A 12,189-nucleotide genomic window follows, 5' to 3' on the forward strand; every position below is an offset into this window, starting at 1 on the left:
CAAAGTAGAAACTTCCTTTTAATATATGACATACTTTATGGAAACAGTAGTATTTCAGCAATGACATTAAGTTTATTGGATTAACAGAAAATATGCAATATGCATCATAACAAAATTAGACAGGTGCATAAATTTGGGCATCCCAATTTTATGATATTACATCAATATTTAGTTGAGCCTCCTTTTGCAAATATAACAGCCTCTAGACTCCTCCTATAGCCTTTGATGAGTGTCTGGATTCTGGATGGAGGTATTTTTGACCATTGTTCCATACAAAATCTCTCCAGTTCAGTTAAATTTGATGGCTGCCGAGCATCGACAGCCTGTTTCAAATCATCCCATAGATTTTCGATGATATTCAAGTCAGGGGACTGTCACGGCCATTCCAGAACATTGTACTTCTCCCTCTGCATGAATGCCTTTGTAGATTTCGAACTGTGTTTTGGGTCATTGTCTTGTTGGAATATCCAACCCCTGCATAACTTCAACTTTGTAACTGATGCTTAAACATTATCCTGAAGAATTTGTTGATATTGGGTTGAATTCATCCGACCCTCGACTTTAACAAGGGCCCAGTCCCTGAACTAACCACACAGCCCTACAGCATGATGGAACCGCCACCAAATGTGACAGTAGGTAGCAGGTGTTTTTCTTGGAATGCGGTGTTCTTCTTCCGCCATACAAAGCGCTTTTTGTTATGACCAAATAACTCAATTTTTGTCTCATCAGTCCAAAGCACTTTGTTCCAAAATGAACCTGGCTTGTCTAAACGAGCATTTGCATACAACAAGCGACACTGTTTGTGGAGTGAGTGCAGAAATTGATTCTTTCTCATCATCCTGCCATACAGATGTTCTTTCTGCATATTGCGCTGAATTGTAGAACGATGTACAGATACACCATCTTCAGCAAGATATTCTTGCAGGTCTTTGGAGGTGATCTGTGGGTTGTCTGTAACCGTTCTCACAATCCTGCGCATATGCCACTCCTGTATTTTTCTTGGCCTTCCAGACCTGGGTTTAACAGCAACTGTACCTGTGGCCTTCTATTTCCTGATTACATTCCTTACAGTTGAAACTGACAGTTTAAACCTCTGAGATAACTTTTTGCAGCCTTTACCTAAACCGTGATACTAAACAATCTTTGTTTTCAGATCCTTTGAGAGTTGCTTTTAGGATCCCATGCTGTCACTCTTCAGAGGAGAGTCAAAGGGAAGCACAACTTGCAATTGACCACCTTAAATACTTTTTCTGATGATTGGACACACCTGTTTATGAAGTCCAAGGCTTAACGAGCTAATCCAACCAATTTGGTGTTGCAAGTAATCAGTATTGAGCAGTTACATGCATTCAAATCAACCAAATAACAAGGGTACCCATATTTTTGCACAGCCAGTTTTTCATATTTGATTTAATTTCATACAACTAAATACAACTTCACTAAAAATCTTTGTTCGGAAAACACCCAAGTACTCAGATGTTCCTAGGAAATGAAAGACATACCATTGCTATCTCATTTGTTGAAAGTATAGTAAATTGTTATGCAGGCTGAGAGGGGTTCCCAAACTTTTTCATATGACTGTATGTGTATATATATGTATATTTATGTGGATGTGTATATGTATATATATAGATATGTGTATATGTAGATATGTTTATATATGTGTGTGTGTGTATATATATATATATATATATACAGTATATGACAGCAACACTCATAACATCCATCCATCCATCCATTTTCTAACCCGCTGAATCCGAATACAGGGTCGCGTGGGTCTGCTGGAGCCAATCCCAGCTAACACAGGGCACAAGGCAGGAACCAATCCAGGGCAGGGTGCCAACCCACCGCAGGACACACACAAACACACCCACACACCAAGCACACACTAGGGCCAATTTAGAATCGCCAATCCACCTAACCTGCATGTCTTTGGATTGTGGGAGGAAACCGGAGCGCCCGGAGGAAACCCACGCGAACACGGGAGAACATGCAAACTCCACGCAGGGAGGACCCAGGAAGCGAACCCGGGTCTCCTAACTGCGAGGCAGCAGCGCTACCACTGCGCCACCGTGCTGCCCTACACTTATAACAGTGACAAAACAATTACATTGACAATCATGTTATGTTATTTTCAAAATGTTTCCTTTTCTTTTTCATTACTTCTTTAACACACTATTTCTCCGCTGCGAAGCGCGGGTAATTTGCTATGTGTGTATATATATATATATATACATACTAGCAAAATACCCGCGCTTCACATACATATACACATACAAATACACACATACAAACACACACATATACATATATACATATACACATACATACATACAGATAAATATACATATACAGTATATACACACATACACATACATATATATATACACATACATACACACACACATATATATATATACACACAGACACATATATATATATACATATATACACAGATCTACATATATACACACTGTAATAAGTTGAGAAGCAGACAACAAAAAGGTTTGGGGTTTTCCGGCCCCTTATATTGTCGACACTCCAGCTTTCAGAACACAAAAATACGGTCATACATAAACAACTCATGTGCAACGCCATACTGTGCGTCGCGGCCATTTTTATAGGGGAGGAGCCGGAAGTGCAGGAATGCTGGGAAGAAGTGAGGAATGATGGGAAGGCATGACGTCATCAAAGATGGCGGAGGGAGGGCGGAAGTATACGTAGTGTGGTCAGGTCTTATGGCGGAGTGTCTTTGATTCTGTAAAACAAAGAAACAAGGTTAGTACCCCGCCTTTCCCCGCCGGCGAACACCCTTCGATGTGTTTTAGGATCCGTCTGCGACCTCCTACACGCGCATGCGTGACAACACATATATATATACACATACATACATACATACATACATACATAAATATATATACACATACATACATACATACATATATATATATATACACATATCTACATATATATATACAGTAATCCCTCCTCGATCGCGGGGGTTGCGTTCCAGACCCCCCCCAGGATAGGTGAAAATCTGCGAAGTAGGATCCATATGATTGTATGGTTATTTTTATATATTTTAAGCCCTTATAAACACTCCCATACTGTTAACATTATTAGAGCCCTCTAGACATGAAATAACACCCTTTAGTCAAAAGTTTAAACTGTGCTCCATGACAAGACAGAGATGACAGTTCTTTCTCACAATTAAAAGAATGCAAACATATCTTCTCTTCGAAGGACCGCCGTCAGGAGCAGAGAATGTCAAAGAGAGAGAGCGCTCGCTAAGAAAAGCAAACAATCAAAAAATCTATACGTGCTTTTAAGTATGCCGTAGAACCGCGATAAAGTGGCATTTTGTAGAGGAGCATCCTTATCTTCTAGGCAAACAGCCTCTGTGCAAACAGCCTCTGCTCACACCCCTCCGTCAGGTGCAGAGAATGTCAGAGAGGGTGAGAGAGAAAAGCAAACAATCAAGCACCGCGCGGGAAGCATATCGTATATCATTGAGGAGTTTTAGTTAATATGTAATACATGCTCTGATTGGGTAGCTTCTAAGCCATCCACCTATAGCGTCCATTGTATGAAATCAACTGGGCAAACCAACTGAGGAAGCATGTACCATAAATTAAAAGACCCATTGTCTGCAGAAATCCGCGAACCAGCGAAAAATCCGTGATATATATTTAGATATGCTTACATTTAAAATCCGTGATAGAGTGAAGCCGCGAAAGTCAAAGCGCGATATAGCGAGGGATTACTGTATACTGTATATAGCAAAATCCCTGCGCTTCGCAGCAACGAAGTACTGCTTTTAAATTTTTATTAAGAAGAAAAGAAAACCTTTTTAAACTGAGGGAAAATATACCAATAACTATCTGTTAAGGATCTCTTTGTATACCACGTTGTCAGTTCAGCAGTCCGGTTGTAATATGACCAAGCTGTGCACTGAGATTACTTTTGAGAATGCAACGTATAGTTTTGTCCAGGAGAAAAGCAATGTTGCCTCAAATCAATGGCGACCTTTTGTAGGGTCTGTCCCTGAGACTTATTAATTGTCATCGCAAAGCAGAGCCTTACTGGAAATTGGAGGCATTTGAATTGAAATGGAAGATCAGAGGGTATAACGGTGATGCGAGGAATACATTCAGAGTGTGCCGCTCTGCTGTTTTTTTGTGTAGCTGCCTTCACACAGCTTCTCCGCTGCTTTATAAATGAACACCATATAAGGCCATACTTTCTCCTTGCTTCGCGGTTCTGTACTGTTTTATTGTTCGTTTATTACGATTGCTATAGTTATTGTGTAGCTATTTGAGACTTACTTTACTGTTCAGGTACCCATTTCCTTTATTTAATCCGCGGCTTGTACACTATTTTTTGTTAGTTTATTACAATTATAGATATTTATTGATTCCCTTCTTTAGCTGACTGCCTGCTCATATAAGGCGCTCCGCTGGTTTTTTCTGAAGCAGCCTTTACACAGCTTCTCCGCTCTTTTATAAACAAACGACATATAAGGCCATCCTTTTTCCTTGCTTCGCCAAGGAAGCTGCCTTTCTATTTAATCCACGTGTTTTCCGCTGTTTTACTGTTCGTTTATTACGATTGTTATAGTTCTCTTTATATAGCACGTTGTCAGTTCAGCACTCCGGTTGTAATATGACGAAGCTGCGCAAGCTCACGCTTGAGAATGCAACGTATAGTTGTCCAGGAGAAAAGCAATCTTGCCTGAAATCAATGGCAACCTTTTGTACGGTCTGTCCCTGAGACTTATTACTTCTCATCGCGAAGAACAGGTTTGATGCATGGAAGTGATCACTTGTACTGTGTTCAGTCAGTTCACGTGAGCTGCTCTCTTGTGTGATGTTGCGATGGTCACGGCTTTATTTAATGTTAGCTAAGACCTGGCACTTAAAACTTTCTCGGTACAGCAATTTTAACTCCGTTACAAAGTGATCCAAAGTCTTGTTTATACCTCGTGTCTTCTCATTAAACTTGTATCTCGCGAATAAAGTATTCGACGAAGGCATGACAAACGGCAGTAGAAGCATGTCTATAAACTTAATTTAAACTTACGGTTTACACCGTGCTTTGTTTCTGCAGTAGCTGCACTTATGAATAAGCTTGTATGCGTTTTTCTTCAGCGCTCTTTGCAGCTCTTCCTTGTTTTCTACATACTGCGTTCACAGTCAGTTCACGTGATTACGTGGGAGGCGTGATGACGTGACACGCAACTCCGCCCCCCCCCCGGCCATCGAGCTAAAGTCCATTACAGTATATGGAGAAAAATAGGTTCCAGTTATGACCATTACACTTAGAATTTCTAAATGAAACCTGCCCAACTTTTGTAAGTAAATTGTAAGGAATGAGCCTGCCAAATTTCAGCCTTCTACCTACACGGGAAGTTGGAGAATTAGTGATGAGTCAGTGAGTGAGTGAGTCAGTCAGTCAGTCAGTGAGGGCTTTGCCTTTTATTAGTATAGATATATATATATATATGTATGTATGTATAAAAAGTATGTACTGTATATATGTATGTACTGTATATATAGTTATATATATGTGTATATATATACGTGTGTGTATATATATATATATGTGTGTATATAAATATGTATATATACACACACATATATATGTATATATAATGAAACCTGTTATCTTTACAACGGTTGACAAACACGGCATGTAACTTGAACACAACATGTTCTCCAAATATGAACCTGATTGAAAGAAATAAGGATAATCAAATCCTTGATGACAGCAACACTCATAACAGTCACAAAACAATTACATTGACAATCATGTTATGTTATTTTTAAAATGTTTCCTTTTCTTTTTCAAAACAATCTTTAACACACTACTTCTCCTCTGCGTAGCGTGGGTATTTTGCTAGTATATTATATATGAGTAAACCTTCAAAATAATGTACATTTAAAGTCTCAACAGCATTCTCAGCATGTCTGGAGCTTAGTAGAGCCAGATAACTATAAGAATCTTCACCAAGCAGCTCTGAAAATGTCTGCTTTGTTCGGGTCTACATACCTCTGTGAATCTGCCTTTACTGACATAAACGTCATGTAATCAAAGTTCAGAACAAGACTGACAGATGAACATTTAAATGACTCCATAAGAGTGAACCTAAGTGGCTACACTCCACCATACACCTCTCTTGTTGACTCCATGCAGTGCCAGTCATCTTACTAACTAAAAAACACATCACACACGCAACTGGACATGTGAATAAAGTGAAACAGTGAAATGTAATAAAATGACGAATAATTAATATCTGCGTATTTGTAATTGCATTGTTTTGTTTTGACAGCATTCATCTTTTAATTCAATAGTGTGAGATACAGACATAAAAAATGCTCTTGCAGGTGAATTAAATATTTTTGTGATGATTTAATGCAAAATGTGAGTTGTGGACACCAACATTTTGTAAATGTTCAGGCAAAACAAGACTTATTCAGTTTGTTTGGGTTGAAATAAGCTATGAGAATAAACGTTAGAAAACATGAGCAGCTCTCGGCCATTTTCATTTTGTAACAGAAGCTCTCAGGGCAAAAACAGTTGGAGACCTGCTCTATGGACTTTTAATTGGTTTTTAAACTGTTATTTAACTGCAGTTTGCAAACAACATGGGTGTTTTCCAAGTGTACTGTACATTATACAGAAAAATTCCCTTGGTAGTAAAAAAAAACATACTAAAATGTTTTGTTATCTCGCAAAAATATTGCCTGTTTGTTGTCAGTATCATGCATGCGTCTGCTTTGTTTGTCTGGTAACAGGTTGTGAGAAAGAGAAAGAATCAACACAGGTGTGTGACAAGAACTAAACAGACATTTAAGAAATCCAATCGGAGCAGTTTAGTATCTCAGGGAGCCAGTGATTATCCCAGCATTACTGGGTGCAAGGCAGGAAGCAACTGGGTGGACAGTATGCTTGTCATATGCAAGGCACAATCACATACCCAATAAGAAAACATTTAGCTGCATGCAACACATTAACGTAAATCTTTAAATAGACCTAAAAGTAAAATCAGTTTATGATTAATACAGTTATTTACTAGAGATGCTAGTAAATGATCTGGTGGTGCAGCAGCTAGTGTTCATACCTTAGATCTCAAGAGGCTCTGGTTTAACTCTTAGTCTTCTAATGGCTGGTGTGTTTGTGGGGGTTAATAGCAGCACATGAATGGGTCCAGTGAAACACAGCGGCACCCACCTATTTCTTCTTTAGGGCCTCATGCTACAAACATTGGCAATGCAATTTACACAGATGGACTAGTCAACACAGAGTCATTGAGAATGAGTGCGTAGTCTGGTTTCAGGTTTGCATATGAACCAGGGGTGATATGTCAGCTAAGAGACGTGTTGGCAAAACCAATTAAAGGACTTTCAATGCATTAAAACAAACTACAGAAGAAAACTAGCAGTAAGAGGTTTAGTTGAAACTGGTGGGTATCATTTGTTAAAACACATGCAAAATATATAATCTTTATTAAAAGATTTGAAACTATAAAACAAAAACTGTGTGATCAAATTACATTTAAAAACCTTAAGATATAATATAGATTCAAAATGCATAACAAACTATAAACCTTGTTGAAAGGTGGAATCGCTGTAATCAGCTAAAAATGGACTAACGATATTTTAGTAATTTAGAAGTACAATATTACTGACACATTTATCATACTGTCTTAAAATAGGTAATATTCTTTATTTACTCACAAATACTAATCAATCCAAAAGTGCTTGGAAAGAACATGCAAACTCTTTGCAGATCATGGTCAGATTATCAGTCAAACCTGCGCTTCTGGCCTTCTGTGTTAAAAACATCTGCATTAAAGGTACTAAACTGTAACTTTGTTAAAAGTCTTCAGTTCTTGTCACTTGAAGGCATACTACATGTGTACTTAATCTCTCTTTCACTAGCTGTCTTTAGATCACACTTTTTTGTGAAATAACACAGTATTTTTTATGTGACTTGAATAAACTTCCACACTGATTACAGAATAAAACCATGAACTACCTAACAACCCATCATAGCAATACTGTAACTAAATACTCGGTGAAAAAGGTACACAATTGTGTTCTAATTTCTTCAGGAATATTTAATTCACCTGTGGTACACGGTTTAATGGTTAATGATTTTTGGCATCATAAAATTTAAGTTACTGTATAATCTTTTATCTTTCTTGAACAGCAAGTACGGTGCAATGTAAAAAGTTACTGCATAATCTGTAATATGTAATATACTGTATGTACAATAGTTATCATACCCTTTGCTGTTATTTACAAAAATAGCACTGATTTAATACCACTTGATGGTAATATTAACATGAAGTCATGTATCTAAGCAGCCAGAATATATTATAAGTGGTTGATCTAAAATCATTTTGACATTATTTTTTTACTTTTTTAAGACCTTTATGTTCAATATCCTCTGTATGCCGATAATGGGTACTAAACTAATAGAACTCTGTGCACCGTGGTGGTATAAAGGCTGACCAAAACCTTTTGTACGTTTTGTACGCAGAATATAGTGGGGTAAAATGTAGGCGGGTGGGATGTCTGAGTATTATTAAGACAAGGTGCTCTCTGATGGACGTGGTATGGAGCACAAATAGATTTCATTCTATTAGCATATAACAAGTAAAGTGTGTGACAGCACTTATGTTGTAAATAAACCATAATAAACAATACATTAACAATATCATTACTAGCGTATATGATAAGACAGAAACTATGCATATTTTACCTCAGTCCTTAATCATATGGCATTTGGCCCCAGCCCATCCAGGTTCCTATAGCAGCTGCGACCAGCATGACAACATTTGGCACAGAACATGAATTAAAAATGAGAAACAACACTGTCCATTTTTATCAAATTTCAAATGTGGTGGAAGTGATCTGGTCACACGTGTATTTGCTACTAGTTTTTAACACAGTCAAGTCCTGTCAAGTCGTGTTAATGTCAGGTGTAAACAGGCTGGAGGTGTTCTGAATGGACAGAGAGACTGTTAATTTCTGGAACTGCCCAGAGAGGGTGAAGGCTAAAAAAACCTCAATAAAGGTTATTTGCTATTTTATTTTATAAATGCTTATTTGCTTAATATCTTACAAAAACAAAAAGATTTCTTAAGTAAGGTTAAGTCATACATTACATTAGCCTCCAAAGTAGATGTCATTAGGCTTTACCACTGCACCAGAACTACAATTTGTTTGTAAGCCGTAACACATACAACTCACATTCATGCATATGTACACAACATAAATAAATTATAGTAGCACTGCAAAAACATACAGTATTTACTATTAAGTTTCTTAAAGTTGTAAATTTCTTTAGATTGTAAACTCTTTATTATTTTCCTAGTAATCAAATTCTAAAATTCTATTCTGTGATAGTAAACAACAAGTATACAGAGAAAAACAGGCATCTAAAGTTTGTATTATGTGACTGTAACGTACAAAAAATAGTCAGAATGAACATATCAGAACATTTCTGAAATAACCAAAGTAAGTGACTAAGTATTTGTTAAATTCCATATTAAGTGGATATAAAATTTTCGAGCTATGGGGTAAATGAAACATCATAATGTGATGTACCACGAGTGCCATCATTTAGTAATTTGGGCTAGCTGAGTATTTAATGCAGGAGCTTCCACGTGAAATACCAGATTACAGGAGAGAACTATTCACATGGTTCCATTTGTATTTATATGAAAACATTTTGTCGTGTTCTTGTGTTCATTACTGTTTTTTTTTTCTTTTTGTCCATACAATATTAAGAAATGTAGCATTCCAACCTGGTAATTGGAAGTATGATATATGCAGTAACAGAATATGCTTCAATATTAAATAATTAGTCATTTGTATTATACTGTACTTCCTAGAATACTTCATTAGGGTGCATATAAAGAGAAGAGGCTTGGCATTCTTAACAGCATAAAGGAAATATAATGAGAGGTCAAGGGTGAGATCAGTGTGTACATTAAGATGGAATAAGCTATTAAAATAACAGAACAAACTGCAACATTGGCATTCACACTTAATCCAGTTCAGGGTTGTACAGAGTGAGGGCCTAGTATCTTGATAATTGCTAATTTAGGTGCCTTGATGATAAATATTCTCAAACTATTTTGCACTTGATTCCAAGAAGTACATATTAGATGTGCAGAATGAAATCGTCAACAGAGTATATTCCTCAGGGCCTCTTTGTTTTTCCCTTAGTATTCACCTTTAAAAGTCTATGCCAGTGAATAAAACATTGATAACAAAGCCGACAGCTTTAATGTGTTTTACAAAAATGGAAATATCAGAAGTTGTAGAATTGTACTGCCCGTTGCGTAGAAATATAACCTGCTCCAAAATCTACAGTTCATTGTCTGTTAATGTGACTGTGCATGTCATCTTTATTACAGGAATAATTCTTGCAGTATGTGGAAACCTGGCTCTGATCATCTCCATATCTCATTTTAAGCAGCTTCACACTCCATCAAATGTGCTTATACTTTCAATGGCATTTGCTGATTTCATTATTGGAATATTTAACATGCCTGTTCAATTTTTTAAAACAACAGAAGTGTGCTGGTATAACAGCACATTGTTATGTTTTTCTTCTTACATTACTACATTTTCTATAACAAACATTTCTGTTTATCATCTTTTACTTCTTGCTGGTGACCGTTATTATGCCGTTTGCTATCCATTGTTTTACTCTATGAAGGTCACATTGAAAGTCATTTGGATGCTGGTGGCTATCGTGTGGTCTTCGTCAATATTTTACGCTTTTGTTTCAATGTACATCTTTACATGTGTGGTCTCTACTAGATGTGCCTCTAAATATGGAGTAAATGTTAAGTTTATTTTTTTATTATTTGATTTATTTTCTACAATGCTTATGCCATTTTTAATCATATTTGGCCTTTATGCTAAAATCTTTGTTGTTGCAAGAACGCATGCAAAGGCAGTACAGAGAGCAGCAGCGCAGGGGGGATCTGGAGAGAAAGCGAGAATCAAGGGATTCCAGAAAAATGAACATAAAGCTGCTAAAACTATAAGTATCATCATTTCTGTTTTTATATCAAGCTGCTTTCCTGCATATCTATATGCTATACTTAGCTCTTTTGTTGATTTTGTTTATTCCAGAGAAACATACAGATTTTTGTTAGAACTTTCTTTCTTTAATTCTGCATTCAACCCAATGATATATGGATTTTTTTACCCTTGGTTTTGGAAAGCATTTAAAATAATTGTGACTTGTAAAATATTCCGGCCTGGATCCTCCACAAGCAATTTATTTTCTAAACATTAAGTATAGAGGTATTTGTCACATGAAATTTAATTCATTACCAATGACATATATCGTTTTATTTTTCAAGTAAATCTAAATACTTATTGTAATATACCGTGTATATATGATATAAATATATTCTGAAATTTACAAAGTGTTTTATTCTCATGGAAATGTCACGCATCTTTTTCAATATTTATATTTGTTTCAATTTTAAATATTCAACACAGTACATATTGACTAAATAGATATACCCTTCACATTATAACATCATGCATGCCAAGCATTTTAAAATGTATTGATTTAATTAATTCCAAATATTTCTGTGATAATTTAACTGGTGTAAAAATATTCAGAACTGGTGTCTTTATGACATTATTACATACTTCTTTTATAACATTTCTGGAAGACTTCTTACAAGAAGACAAATAGCTAACAAATACTGTATAAAGAACATTTAGCTTTTTTCTAATTATAAAGGGGTATTAAATGAAGGAAAGTGTCGAGTGAAGGAATAGATCCCTGCTTTTTCAGGATTCTATTTTTACTTTCTTGTGTTCAATGTATTTATTTTATAGTTTCACTGCAGCTATGTTTGTGATTACTAGTTATTGTACGTTCCAGTGTCATGATATGATTCTGTTTAATCTGCAATATTATTATTGTCCTTTTTGCTGTTTCAGCTGCTTACCCCTTTTCATTAACATTGCTGTGTTGTTCATAGCAAAAGCACCATCAATAAAGTCAAAGAAGTTTAATTTTTTAAAACAAAAATAATGCTACAATTCACATTTTTTCATTCGCATGTGACATAGCTCTGATGTTTTTAAAGAAGTGTAAAATGTAAAAATGGCACACAGAATCAAAAATGTTCAGAAAGGACTTTCA

General features: G+C 36.2%; 1 long non-coding RNA gene across 3 annotated transcripts in view; it reads right to left on the reverse strand.

Moving 5' to 3' along the window:
* The window catches only part of LOC120525322, a 130,228-nt gene that overhangs the window by 46,009 nt on the left and 72,030 nt on the right, over positions 1-12,189 (reverse strand). For 2 of the 3 annotated variants that reach the window (XR_005632933.1, XR_005632932.1), the window contains one exon: positions 2,484-2,758. The exons of the other annotated variant lie outside the window; for it this stretch is intronic. This is a non-coding gene — a long non-coding RNA (uncharacterized LOC120525322). Of the gene's footprint in view, positions 1-2,483; positions 2,759-12,189 lie in introns of those variants that run through there. 3 annotated transcript variants of the gene reach the window in all.

The sequence above is a fragment of the Polypterus senegalus genome, chromosome 3 (genome assembly GCF_016835505.1).
Source record: "Polypterus senegalus isolate Bchr_013 chromosome 3, ASM1683550v1, whole genome shotgun sequence".
NCBI classification, from domain to species: domain Eukaryota; kingdom Metazoa; phylum Chordata; class Cladistia; order Polypteriformes; family Polypteridae; genus Polypterus; species Polypterus senegalus.